Genomic DNA, 12,752 nt, shown 5'->3' with positions numbered 1-12,752 from the left:
CTTTATCTAAATCGCCTGTGCGTTGGAGCTTGTTAGCCATACATTTCTAAGACACTGAAGTTCTTTTACAACTGAGGCGGCCAATGGAAGTGGTTCACAGGCCTATTTGCAGTATCAGCGAACACAAAAACTTCCGAATTTTTATTACACATGGCTCTGTACACAATGCCTGATTTACGACTCCACTGTGTAGACACGTTCCTTCAGTCCGTCGCCCCCAGCCCAGACTTCTGCTGGCGCCACTGCAGGTAGCTCGACATTGTTATTTTGCAGACCTGTCTTCAGGAGTGGCTGCCCTGGCTGCCCTGTACAGCTGCGGACCTGTTCAGCAAGATTTACTGAGGGATGGGCTCGCCACCAATTGCTTTCAACTCCCAACATGCCATTTCAATGAGCCATAAAAGTACCTCATGCTCTTAGCACCCGACCAAGCTCCATGAATGTCTGTTCAACATGTTAACTTTCTAGAGTCTCGCTCAAGGTGCGTCAGGTTGAAATAAGATCATTAATAATTTTCTGCATGCGGAAAATCGGTGAGAGAGTAACTTGTCCTCTCCCAGTGTCTATGGTGACATCGACTGGCTTGATGAAGGTATCAAAAGACTTGATAAACTGATTTTATAGTGTCAACAACAGGATTTACAAGGATACAAATGGAATTCATAAAAAAGTCAACCGACACGGAAATATCAACTGTGATTACATTGAGAAATAAAACAGCGAACGTGATTGAAAAAAATATGTATATGTTCACCATGTTGGCATATGTTTCACTGAGAAAGTATACTTCAATAAATGACTCATTCCACAACGTAGCAAGAGTTCACACTGCTGATCAGAGGAGGAAGGAGCTAACTAGTCAACAAAAACTGGGTTAATGGGGACTTAGTTGGCTATACAGAAGCCTTACCGTGTATTTTGGTAGCCACAGTATCAAACATAACAAATGACGTTGTTGTAAATGGCTTTATCGAAATATCATCTACCTTTACAGAGGTATCAAGTGGCATTACATAAACTTCAAGTGGTTTTATTGGCTTTGTATACACCTTCATTTGTAGCGATATCAGCTAGCTTTATAGTAACATCAAATGCGTTTATGGACACACCGTCAGAGAGATAGCAAACAGATTTAAAACAAAAAGAAGTGTCTTTGTATAAATGCTACCTGCCTTAATGAAGACATCAACTGGCTTCACAGAGACGACAACTGATTTTACAGACACTGCAAGAGGCTTCTTAGAAACGTCTACTGGTTGGATAGAGGCGCAGTTGGCTGTGTACAGGCACAATATGCGTTTCTCTAAACGTTAACTGCCTTCACAGAGGCTTTATAAGGTCATCAAGTGACGACATTATATTAACAGAAATAATGCATGTTTTACAATATTGTCAGTTAGCTTTAAAAAGACGCAGCAAGTCATTATAGTAACAGAAACCGAGTGCGTAACGACAGGAAATACTTCCATATGGAAACCAACTGACTTCATAAATATATCAAACGACTTTATAGAATACCACGAGTCTTCACTGTGACATCATCTGACTTCATGCAGAAACTAAATAGCTATATGGAAATATCGATAGGTTTCGAAGGGATATTAACTGGGTTTACTTAAACAACTGGTTTCACAGAGATATCAAAAGGCTTTATAGCAAAACGAACAATCTTTTATACAGTCGTCAAATAGTTTGACAGTGACGACTGGTGCATTTATAAATGTCTGCTGTCTGTACAGAAGTTCAAATGCCTTTGTAAAGATATCAGATTACTTTATGGATAAATTGAAAGTCTTCTCAGGGCCAAGAACTCCTCAGTATAATAACATGTACCACACAGGATCAAATAGTTGTATAAAGACGGCAAAGGGTTTTATTGGTTCATTACAGACGCAGCCTGGCTTTACATAGATATCATCTGCTTTTATAGATACATAAAGTGGCTTACATGTACATCAGCGTCCTTCATAGTAATGTCAATAGGCTCTATACCTACAACAAATTGATAAAAGATACGTTATTAACCTTTATAAAAACAGAACCTAGCGCCTTGGAGACGTTATCTGACTTTATATTGAATAGTAGATGTAATCTGTTATGTCTTAGTGAGGGTCACCACAAAACACTGAATCAACTAAATTGTCGACGTTTCGACCGACTTTTTGCGTTCCTGAAGAGGAAGGACTGCAGCAACTCGTCGAAATGTCGGCAGTTTAGTTGCTTAAGTGTTTTATAATAACGTGGCCAAAGACCTAGAATTATTTTATTTTTATATTTATATTATCTGGTTTTCTAAAGACGTCTGCTGGATTCACATAGATTACAAATTGCCTTATATATAAATCAACTGGCTTGACAGAGAAATAAACCTAAAGTATATTTTTGCCTTTACAGAGACCTCGCTTGGATTTAAAGAGCTATCATCTGGCTCTGGAGTCATACTGCGTGGCTTTATAAAGACGTACAGCATAAACTGGTACCATAGACGTACTGAATAATTTTATAGAGACATGAATAGTTTTCCTACAGACCATCAGTGGCCATGAAGTGAATGATGCGTATATTATACGCTACTTTTGTTTCATAGATCAACGGTGTGGATATCCACAATGATGCTGTTTTAATACCGGTTGTTTATAATTAAACTGCAGCTACCCACGGAGGTCCAGTATGGGCTGTAAATATCTTATGGCAGCTGAACTATGTTCATATGCTAATGCGTTAATGATGACTTGATTTACACTGGAAAACAAATTAGTTCGAATTGTGGCCACCAGGAGCAAGTCTTGGGGGATACACTGTTTGTATGACGGTATGACACCCACGCTCCCATTTGAAAAGCCACAACGTGAGTGAACTATGAGATGCGGAAAGTCGTTAAACGCTTTAAGAAGATGATAATGAAATTCGGAAACACGGATGAGGTAGGAATGGCACCTGGAGGCGGGGGTTCTTGAGGGTGGAAGTTATTGACGAGGTGGCTGTTGCTGCAACCGACCACGTACCAAGTGTCCAGGGTAGTGCTAGTGCTCATACAGGGTCATGGGAATTATCAATCCCATGGTCAACAGTACGTAAAATTATGCGGTCTGTTTTAAAGTGATAGCCTTACAAGATCCAGACAGTGCAGCAACTGAAACATCATGATCTGCTACGTTCTGAATTCGTTCCTCGGTTTCTGGCACGGATCGAAGTTGATGATACCTGACCGGGAAATATTCTATAGAGTGTCTAGGAACATTCTACCTACACGGTGCAGTGTATACACAAAATTGCCGAATTTGGGTTACTGTTAAACATCATACTGTGCACGAAGAGCCTTACACTCGCCGTATGTGATTATGTAGTGTGGACTAACAAGCACTTTTATTCCCTGTCCGTTCTTCTTTGAAAAGAGTACACCCAGAGGACCTGTCAAGCGTACCGTGATGTCCGCAGGTTGTCGAGACCTCCTTGTACAGCCTGTGATTCCTGATTTGGAAGAGCGCAGCTGTTTGGAAACCACAATTTTTATGTAAGATAGGGCAATACTTCATGTCGCTTGCCCTGTGGAAAATCTGCTTAATGCAGCCTCCCACCAACGTCTTACTTACAGAGGTTTTCTAGATGCTTGACTTGCAATATCACCTGATCAGAGTCCATGTGACTTTTGGCTCAGGAGATCAAAAAGAACACTTTTACCAGGGATACATTTGGTCTCTACCTGATCTCAACACCAGTACACAGGAACACGTTGCTCAGATTCTAATGGAACTGCTGCGAGTAACTTTTGAGTGCGTCGTTTTACGGACGCAGCATCTCATCGACGTCTCCGGTGCTCATGTTAACAAATTGTGTAAGCTGCGGTTGATAACAAATTCAACATTATCCGTTTTTCAGTTGTTGACTATTTCTATCCAAGTCCAGATCCTAATTCATTACTTGACGAAACATATCTGTATAACCCTCTTGCATTCACAGTGCCGATTTGCACCTGTTGGATGAAACAGGAACTCATTATTTTTTCATCGTAAATCGGTTCCACCTTGACGCGTTGGAATACCTACCACGTATCGCTGACATACGATAATTGCAACCCACACTGGACCGCTGTGAGTAACTGCACTTTCGTTATAACTACCTACTATTTACGTTGTAAAAAAGGTATTAATCTGTGTTCATGTCAGGTAACAGGGATGATGTAAGATACTTACCTTACATCAGGGAACGGATAGTCAGAAAATCTTTTATTAGAAAATAACATAACAATCTTCCTCCGTTAAGCTCACTGACAAAAGTGATGGTGTACATTAGATATTATTTTACCCCATCTCGGCATGTAACAGCCCTGTTCAGGGCAAATAACACGCAACGATCACCTTCACCAATCTGGTCACCCATCTTCCCCTATTCCCGATAAATTGAATCCTTTAACGTATACCAAAACATTTTCGATTCTGGCGCAAAACAAAGATGAAGAACGCAAGAGCGGAGGCGGCGGTGAGACGACGGCGGCCAGTGCTGCGCTGATTAGGACCTGCATCACAACAGGAGCGCCCTCTAGCCGAAGAGAATATAAGCACCGCTTCTGTCAGCCTCAGTGGGATAGTATTAGCACAGTATTAGCAGATAGCACTACGATAGCAGTGACGTGTGATCCATATCAATTGTTTACATGGACCTTGTATACAGCAAAGGACTTTGTTTCTCGTCACTTGCGACACCATTGTAAATTAGAAGTATTGTGTATCTTCTTTATTGTAATATTACTTTCAATGTGATTTGCTTGAATTGTATTATAGCATTCCGAGAACGCAGCATGCTTTAAGCACCCTATTCGAGACGAGTGGGCAGAACCCCACATTTTCGTAGACAGATTACGCATTCTTGATACTCACTTTCTAACTGCAGGAAAGAGTCGACTGAGAATTATAGACCTTGATGAATGTAGTGATATATATACATTTTCAAAAAAAAAAAAACAGAACACCATCTACGACTAGATAGAGGGCTTTCGTATACATAGCACTTGTACAGTAGTATGTTATGCAAAAATAATAAGCATTTGAGTCACCATGGTATAGCATATTTCCTGTTACCAAGTGCTGGCGATTGTGGCCGAGCGGTTCTAGGCGCTTCAGTACGGAACCGCGCTGTTCCTACGGTCGCAGGTTCGAATCCTGCCTCGGGCATGGATGTGTGTGATGTCCTTAGGTTAGTTAGGTTCAAGTAGTTCTAAGTCTAGGGGACTGATGACCTCAGATGTTCAGTCCCATAGTGCCCCGAGCCATTTGAGCCATTTGAGTCTGTTATCAAGCAGGCAAAGGGTCTGGCATGGGTCCTGGTTACATGTTCCATGCGCGATGGCATCGACGCATATAAGGCGTGAGTGGCGTCCTGTGGTATAGTCATCCATGCTGCCTTCACCTTTTCCAAAGTTCATCCTTGGTTGGCATTGTGTCACAGCGCTGCACCCATTGTTTCACCATATCCCCCACATTTTCGATTGGTTGCAAGTCTAGTGACCTGGCTGGTCAAGGCAAAAGGCTTACGTCATGTGACATCCAGAAGGCACGTTTTCGTGCAGAAACATATGGTCGTGCATAGTCTTGCTGAAAAATGGCGTCTGGGGTGTTTTGCAGAAAGGGCATGGCTACGGGTCGCAGGACCTCATTCACATAGGTCACACTGGTCATATCGCCCTGGACACGCTGCAACTGTGATTAGTCGTCATACCCAATAGCACCCCACACCATGAGGATTTGAGTTGGAGGTCTATGTTTTGTGCGAATACAATCACTGTGATGCCGCTCCCCCTGTCCACAGCCAACCAAAAAGCAGCTATCTTTTTCAAACTAGCAGAACCTGTATTCTTGCGACAACACTATCTTATGCCATTCCTTCCCCAGTGACGCCGTTCGATACACAATGGCCATCTAGTATGTTTCTGCACATTCTTCAAAGGTAGGCGGAGAAGTGCACGACGTGCACCTAACCAATGGCATAATAAACGACGACGGACTGTCACCTCTGATACTGTGCGCTGAGTTCCACTGTTGCTCCAGAGATGAAGAGCACGCAGATCAATCCTGCAATGCCATTCGGATGTGGTGTAGATCTTCTTGGGGAGTCTAGGTGGTGGGACCTGACACGCCTGTCTGCAGGTCAAAGCACTGCACCCATTAATTCACCATATACCACACATTTTCAATTGGTTGCAAGTTTAGTGACCTGGCTGGACAGGGCAAAAGGCTTACGCCCTGTGACATCCAGAAGGCACGTGTTCTTCACACATCCGTGGCACTGTCGAAACATTTCGTCCCACACAAGCAGCTATTTCCTGGATGGATGCATCATATTCCTTCAAACTCTGTAATTTGACGGTACGGTTCGCGCGTACTTCTATTAGGTATTCTGCACATATTTTCAAGTCACACTGACCCATTACCTTCGGTTTATAGTGACACCGAGAGCCGCAGGCACATTTTACTGGTAGATGCGCTGCGATATAGACGTTGATCTTGAACGCACAGGTATTATTTCTGTAAAACGTACTAATGTACGGGTCCTATGAATATAGACGCCCTATATCTAGTCGTTGAAGGCGTATTTTTTTCTGAATATGACTGTTTTAACACATTAATTCTAGTTTATTTATGGTGAGTATTAGCAATGATTAAACCTCTGTAGTTCCTGTTTCTGTTGTCAGTTTCAGTCATTGATGTGAAGAGTTTATTGTTTCCGTTACTTGCTGCAGGCCTCTCGCAGAGAACGTTTTAGCCTATCTTAAATGTTGTGACCACAGTTTTGTAACAGAAATACAAGTTATGCTTACTGTCTGCTAAAATAATTAGTTCTTCGGATGTATTCATACTCCAAATCAACGTGTACTCTCAAATCTGTGTCAGTATTAGGTTAACATGTGTAGCAAATATTCCGAGAACCAAAATACAGTCGGTAGCATAAAGGCTGTTTGTCAAATGTTCTAATGTGTGTGAAATCTTATGGGACTTAACTGCTAAGGTCATCAGTCCATATGCTTACACACTACTTAACCTAAATTAGCCTAAGGACAAACACACACATCCATGCCCGAGGGAGGACTCGAACCTCCGCCGGGGCTTTTGTCGTTTAGTCGGTATGCTTATTACATTATTACATTGTCAGTTGAAGCCCATAGAACAGCACATACCGCTTTTGTTGGCTTATAATACAGTCACACGTCATATCAGTGAGCAAGTTATGTAGTAATCGATTACTAAATTCAATCGAGACAGGTGATGACGATGATTTCGGTTTGTGGGGCGCTCAGCAACTTGTTTGTCATTGCCCATACAAATCCCCATTCTTAGCTCTGTCCCGTCTCGCCAATTTCTATATGATGATGAATTAATGAGGATGTGTATTTGTGAATTAATACACTGCTCTGCAAAACTGGAGGACGAAACAGATAAAGTAACATAACACATCAACTACTACTGGGTGAAAATTAATGAATGTTTGGGAAAATGTGGCCAGAGGTATCGCTGTCGGGAACAGAAAATTTGACGTCACATGTCGTGAGTTCAGCGCAATAAAAGAGTCGAATGGGGCTGGCACCCCAACATGAGGCACTTGAAGCAACGGGAAAAGACAACGTGTGTCGATCAGGGAGTAGTTGAGGTGCACTTTCGTGGTCTTCTTCATTACAGCATCACCCAGGGACTACATCTGGGTGACTTCACACTGGGAACAACTGTCGGGAAATTTCAACAAGGACAAAGTTTGACTACTGTAGCTCAGGAATGTTCTGTTGATCACAGCATAGTTTCACGTGCTTGGGGAGCATTTTGAATCACGGGCAGTGTTGCCCGAAGGAGAGGAGGTGGTCCACTAAGGTCAACTGCAGGAACAGATGACCGCTAAATTGCGCGTTAGGCAAAAAGGGATCCATGACAGACAGCGGGTGCTAAGTACGACCATAAAGATGTGAGCTGCGACATGTGAAAGCGGTTTAGAGTTGGCTACAATTCGCGAACCCAACTTCCAGCAATCTGCATTATTTAAACAATTTATGTGTATTCGTTTCCGACACGATTGACCCGGTTGATGGCATAAAAGGTTCTGCTACGGAATCTCGCATTCAGGGATGGCAACCCACACAGGTTAATAACTGCAGTCCTGTCGTAACTCGTTGATGCTTACGCGTTCGCATGTGGAAATCCGTGAAAGGCTATGCAGATAAGAGTTGGTAATAGTACTCCCTCTCCCCCCTTTCTCTCTGAACCAATCAGAAACAAGTTCCCCCTCCCCGTTAATCATCCAGCTCATGCAGGGACGAGGTTAATTTTGATCAGTCAACCTTCCCAGGCAGAATAAAAAGGCACGCAATCACAATTAACATGCCGCTACACGATATTTAAACAAATAATCTCCTGCTACAGACAGATGCTAGATAGTTCTGTACACATGTCAAGATCCTCCGTGTTTTTAAACGCGGTCATGACGACTCTTCCAATTATGAATCGTAAACTTCTATAACCAAATGTACGTTGGCGGTAGTAATGTTGTTCTGAACTCAGCTATAAATGGCAGTTCTCTAAATTTTCTCAATGCTCATTTCACGAAAAGAACATCACCGAATTTTAGTTATCGAAGCATCTCCGTAATAGTCGTCTGTTGATCCAACCTACCAGTGGCAGGTCTATCTGACATAGAATTATGTGTCTGATTTAAAGGAAGCCCTCTACTATCTTACTCATCGGTGACTAAAGAATGTGTTACATCATTTTTTCAGATTTTTGCAAGCAACAAAAGCTTTACTGCTACCAACATTTTCCAAAGTGCATCCAACAAACTTACAACCCGGAAAGTAACACAATTACATAAAATTTAAAACGACAAGTGTTAACGAAATAAGCATCGAAGAAATAAGTATTTTCCGTCTCCTAGACGATAATATTTGCAAGGTTTTCTGAGAACTGGAGAGATGTGTAACAAAGAATATAAGCGTGTGTCTAATACCGCTCTGTTGTAGCCCTTTTCGGCTGTTGGCGCCTTATCAAGCCCTTGTTTCCGACGAGAGCAAATGTCGGCTGTCTGTGGGCGTTGGGTTATTGCCCGCCTGATGTATCGTTTATGGTCACAGAGCGGGCTGCCTGTGCTCGGGGCACTGCCTGTTTCCACCGGTAAGGATCTCGTGGTCAGCTTCACAGCACATTTCTTCGTCAGCCAGCTACGGACGTAGGCCGCGCATGTAGGGTTCCTCATAATTTTTTACTAGGTTTTTAATGAAGTATATTTATCCGCCATTCCCATCCAATGGCGGTGAGTCTATATTTCTCACATTATTGTAGGACTTTTTCCGAATGTTACTGATAACCAATGAGTATGTGTTGAGGCCGTGGCGGTTCTCCGCCCCCCCCCCCCCCCCCCCTCACACTCATCCACCGACCCTACGGTTAACGTACACACTCTCTCTGAAAGAAGCGACTGTGGCAGCGAGAGAGCGCTGTAATCGAGACTGCGTCTCTGGTGGGTGTAGTAACTTCGCACGTTAACACCAGTACTTCGTAAGCAGCCTTAGTTTTATTTATTGCAGTGCGTGTCACTTCTTCAGCCAAGCATATAGTGCGTTTTCTTGAAAAAAACGAGGAGGCAGTCAGTCAAAATAATGTAAACAGTGATAGGTTGGTGTTCGTACGTTGGATTATGTATGCTATTGTTTTAACATTATGACACTGTACATTAACAGTTCATGGAAAATGTAGAAATGGTACTTAGAAAATAGATATTTGCTCTTAAGTAGTGAATTACGTAATATATTAAACATTCAAGCGTCTCTCATCATACTACAGTAATAAGAGCTATTTGACGCATACTACGACTTCATACATTAACAACATTATAGGAGTCATTTTGCTTTGGTATGTAGCAAGTGATTATTTGTTTGAATTTTGTGTTGTGGCATGTTAATTATGATTACGTCCCTTTTTATTCTGCCTGGGAACACTGGGTGATCAAAATTAATGTCGCCCATACACGAGCTCTAGTATTAAAAGTCCGATGCTTGAGGGAGATTACTTTTTTTGGTTCAGGGAGAAATGGGAGAGTGCTTGGCGCTCCAACTATTAGCGAGGCTTATCTGCACGGCCGTCCACGTATTTCCGCTAGCGGTTGCGTAGTCATCAGCGAGTTACGGCAGCCTTTGGGTTATTGACGTGGGTGGGATGCCCTCCCTGAACGCTAGATTGCGTAGCTGTGCCTTTTATGCCATCAACCAAGCCAGTCGCGTCCGAAACGATTACACATAAATTGTCTGAATAATCCAACTTTCCCTTCCATATCCCGGGGATTGTAGTCCACCCTACAAGGATCTCACACGCTGCTGGTCACCTCCTCAGGTGTATATTTGTTCCAATGGTTCAAATGGCTCTGAGCACTATGGGACTAAACATCTGAGGTCATCAGTCCCCTAGACTTAGAACTACTTAAACCTAACTAACCTAAGGACATCACACACATCCATGCCCGAGGTAGGATTCGAACCAGCGACCGTAGCATCAGCGCGGTTCCGGACTGAAGTGCCTAGAACCACTCGGCCATAGCGGCCGGCTGTATATTTGTAGTATTGTGCTAATTCTTATGCAGACGGTAATTATTCATGTCTTCGAAATCGGTGAACTACAGTGCTAAGAGAATTTTCCTATTACGTCACATACTAGTGTCTTACGCCATAAATTATGTAAGTACTTCATGAGATTTTGCATAATATGTGGTGACATGATTATTTCTCAATATGCCGTAACATCGTTATTTCTCCAGAAGGAGAACGTGCTCATTTTAACACATACACTACTAAAATAGGGATGACTTAGAAAGTTTTTATGCACTGCGGTGTGGTATTTGTCTTAGATTTTCCATCTTGGCTAACTTTACTGATGTGATGAAAGCACGCAGTTCACCTAGAGGAGTGGGTAGACCAGTCCTCGTAAAAGCGCAGCCCATGGGACGCGTGCTACCCAAATCAAGAAATCGTGTGGCCCGCGGTTCTCAACCATATTTTATAATAACATGCATCTTGCAGCTAACAGTCTGATGTGATAACGTCAACTAACGTTAAGAATTTCTTAAGAGTGTCGTTTTCCTGCTCAGTAACAATGAAAAAGACTTACAGAGGCAGTATTTTAAGGCGTGTAAATTTGAAATTGAGGGTGGTAAATTTGGCCGTTTGCTAAATAAAGTAGGCCCCCACTTCAGGGACGGAGGAGTAAGCTGCATGGCCACTGCGGTATTAGAGGACTTGAAAGGGAGAATGTTTTATAGCTAGTCTTTCCCTACTGACAACTCACTGGCGTGAGCGACTCGTACCCATCAGCTGATATTGTATCAATTTTCACAGGGAAGTAACGTGGATTCCTGAACGCTGATTACAGGAAAGATCATCTTAAAATGCGGTACTTATTTGCAGCATAGAATATAAAAGTAATTAAGGCTGGCCGCACGGGATTAGCCGATCGGTCTCGGGCGCTGCAGTCATGGACTGTGCGGCTGGTCCCGGCGGAGGTTCGAGTCCTCCCTCGGGCATGGGCGTGTGTGTTTGTCCTTAGGATAATTTAGGTTAAGTAGTGTGTAAGCTTCTTGACTGAAGACCTTAGCAGTTAAGTCCCATACATTTCACACACATCTGAACATTTTTTAATTAAGGCTGCTGTAGTACACTACACTGGGTAGAAGAAAAGCAGTATTTAAATCATTTGTAAAGCTTTAGAAGGACAGATACTATTAATTATGAAAGTTACTCACACTCATATTGAAACCAACAACTCTTCATTACGCATCTATTGTGTCACAACTGTTAAATTTCTCTTGCTGGCAGCAATCTAAAATATACAACAGTCAATACAAATTGTTTGGAATGGTACCGATGTAAAGCAATCAGTACTTTGGGGCTGCAGATCAGCTACCCGTGTATCTTCAATTGAATAATACTATCAGTAATAAAAGAGACCAATAATTACGGAACTTCAGCTTTCGGGCGCTCTTCAAATTACAAAAATCTGTGAGATGGAGGTTTTAATTAAAATTTTCTCGATGTACTTATCACATCGTAAATGTCTTAGCACGCACAGAGAATTTTGTTCATCGTGTTGTAGCTTTTAATAGCAGCTATAGTGCATTTAAAATTATGTTTCACTTGACAGTTAAGAGTACTCCATGCCCGTATCTGAATACGCCAGTAACATCTTGCAGTATAGCGTACGAACTCTGGATAGTTGGCATCTGCCTGGCGTGCCCTCTGTTGCAACTGTTGGTGCGCCGCTAAGCGTGACAACACAGTGCGTTCCTTTCGTCGGCAGTCATCTGCAAAGTAATATTAATAGCACTATAATGAGAATTCTGTGTCACATGGTAGTGAAAGGTTCCGCATTTAGAAGCCACAATTAGGACTGTAATCTCGTACATTTGAATAGGTGCAAATTTGGACAAAAAAGCCAAAAAGTACATCAGAAGAAACGTTAATGAAACATTTTGTATGCTTAAATTTACCTTTAAAATACAAGTCCTCACCATTTTCAATTTTTGGCTTTAACTGACTCCGTTGTCGAATCAAAAAATGCTGGAGGAATTATAGCAGGTGAGAGAAAAGTAGGCCGGTTACCTGAGGAGCGGGCACAGGGGCAGATAGATTTGTCTTTGCAGGGTGAGGTTATTTTACAGGGGGAAAGTTATCTTCCTTATCTTCAAGTGCTGACAGCTCATGGGCGTGTTTTCCCCACACCGATCATCTATTA

This window comes from Schistocerca serialis, chromosome 3 (assembly GCF_023864345.2).
Source record: "Schistocerca serialis cubense isolate TAMUIC-IGC-003099 chromosome 3, iqSchSeri2.2, whole genome shotgun sequence".
Taxonomy (NCBI): domain Eukaryota; kingdom Metazoa; phylum Arthropoda; class Insecta; order Orthoptera; family Acrididae; genus Schistocerca; species Schistocerca serialis.
This window is presented reverse-complemented; position numbering follows the sequence as displayed.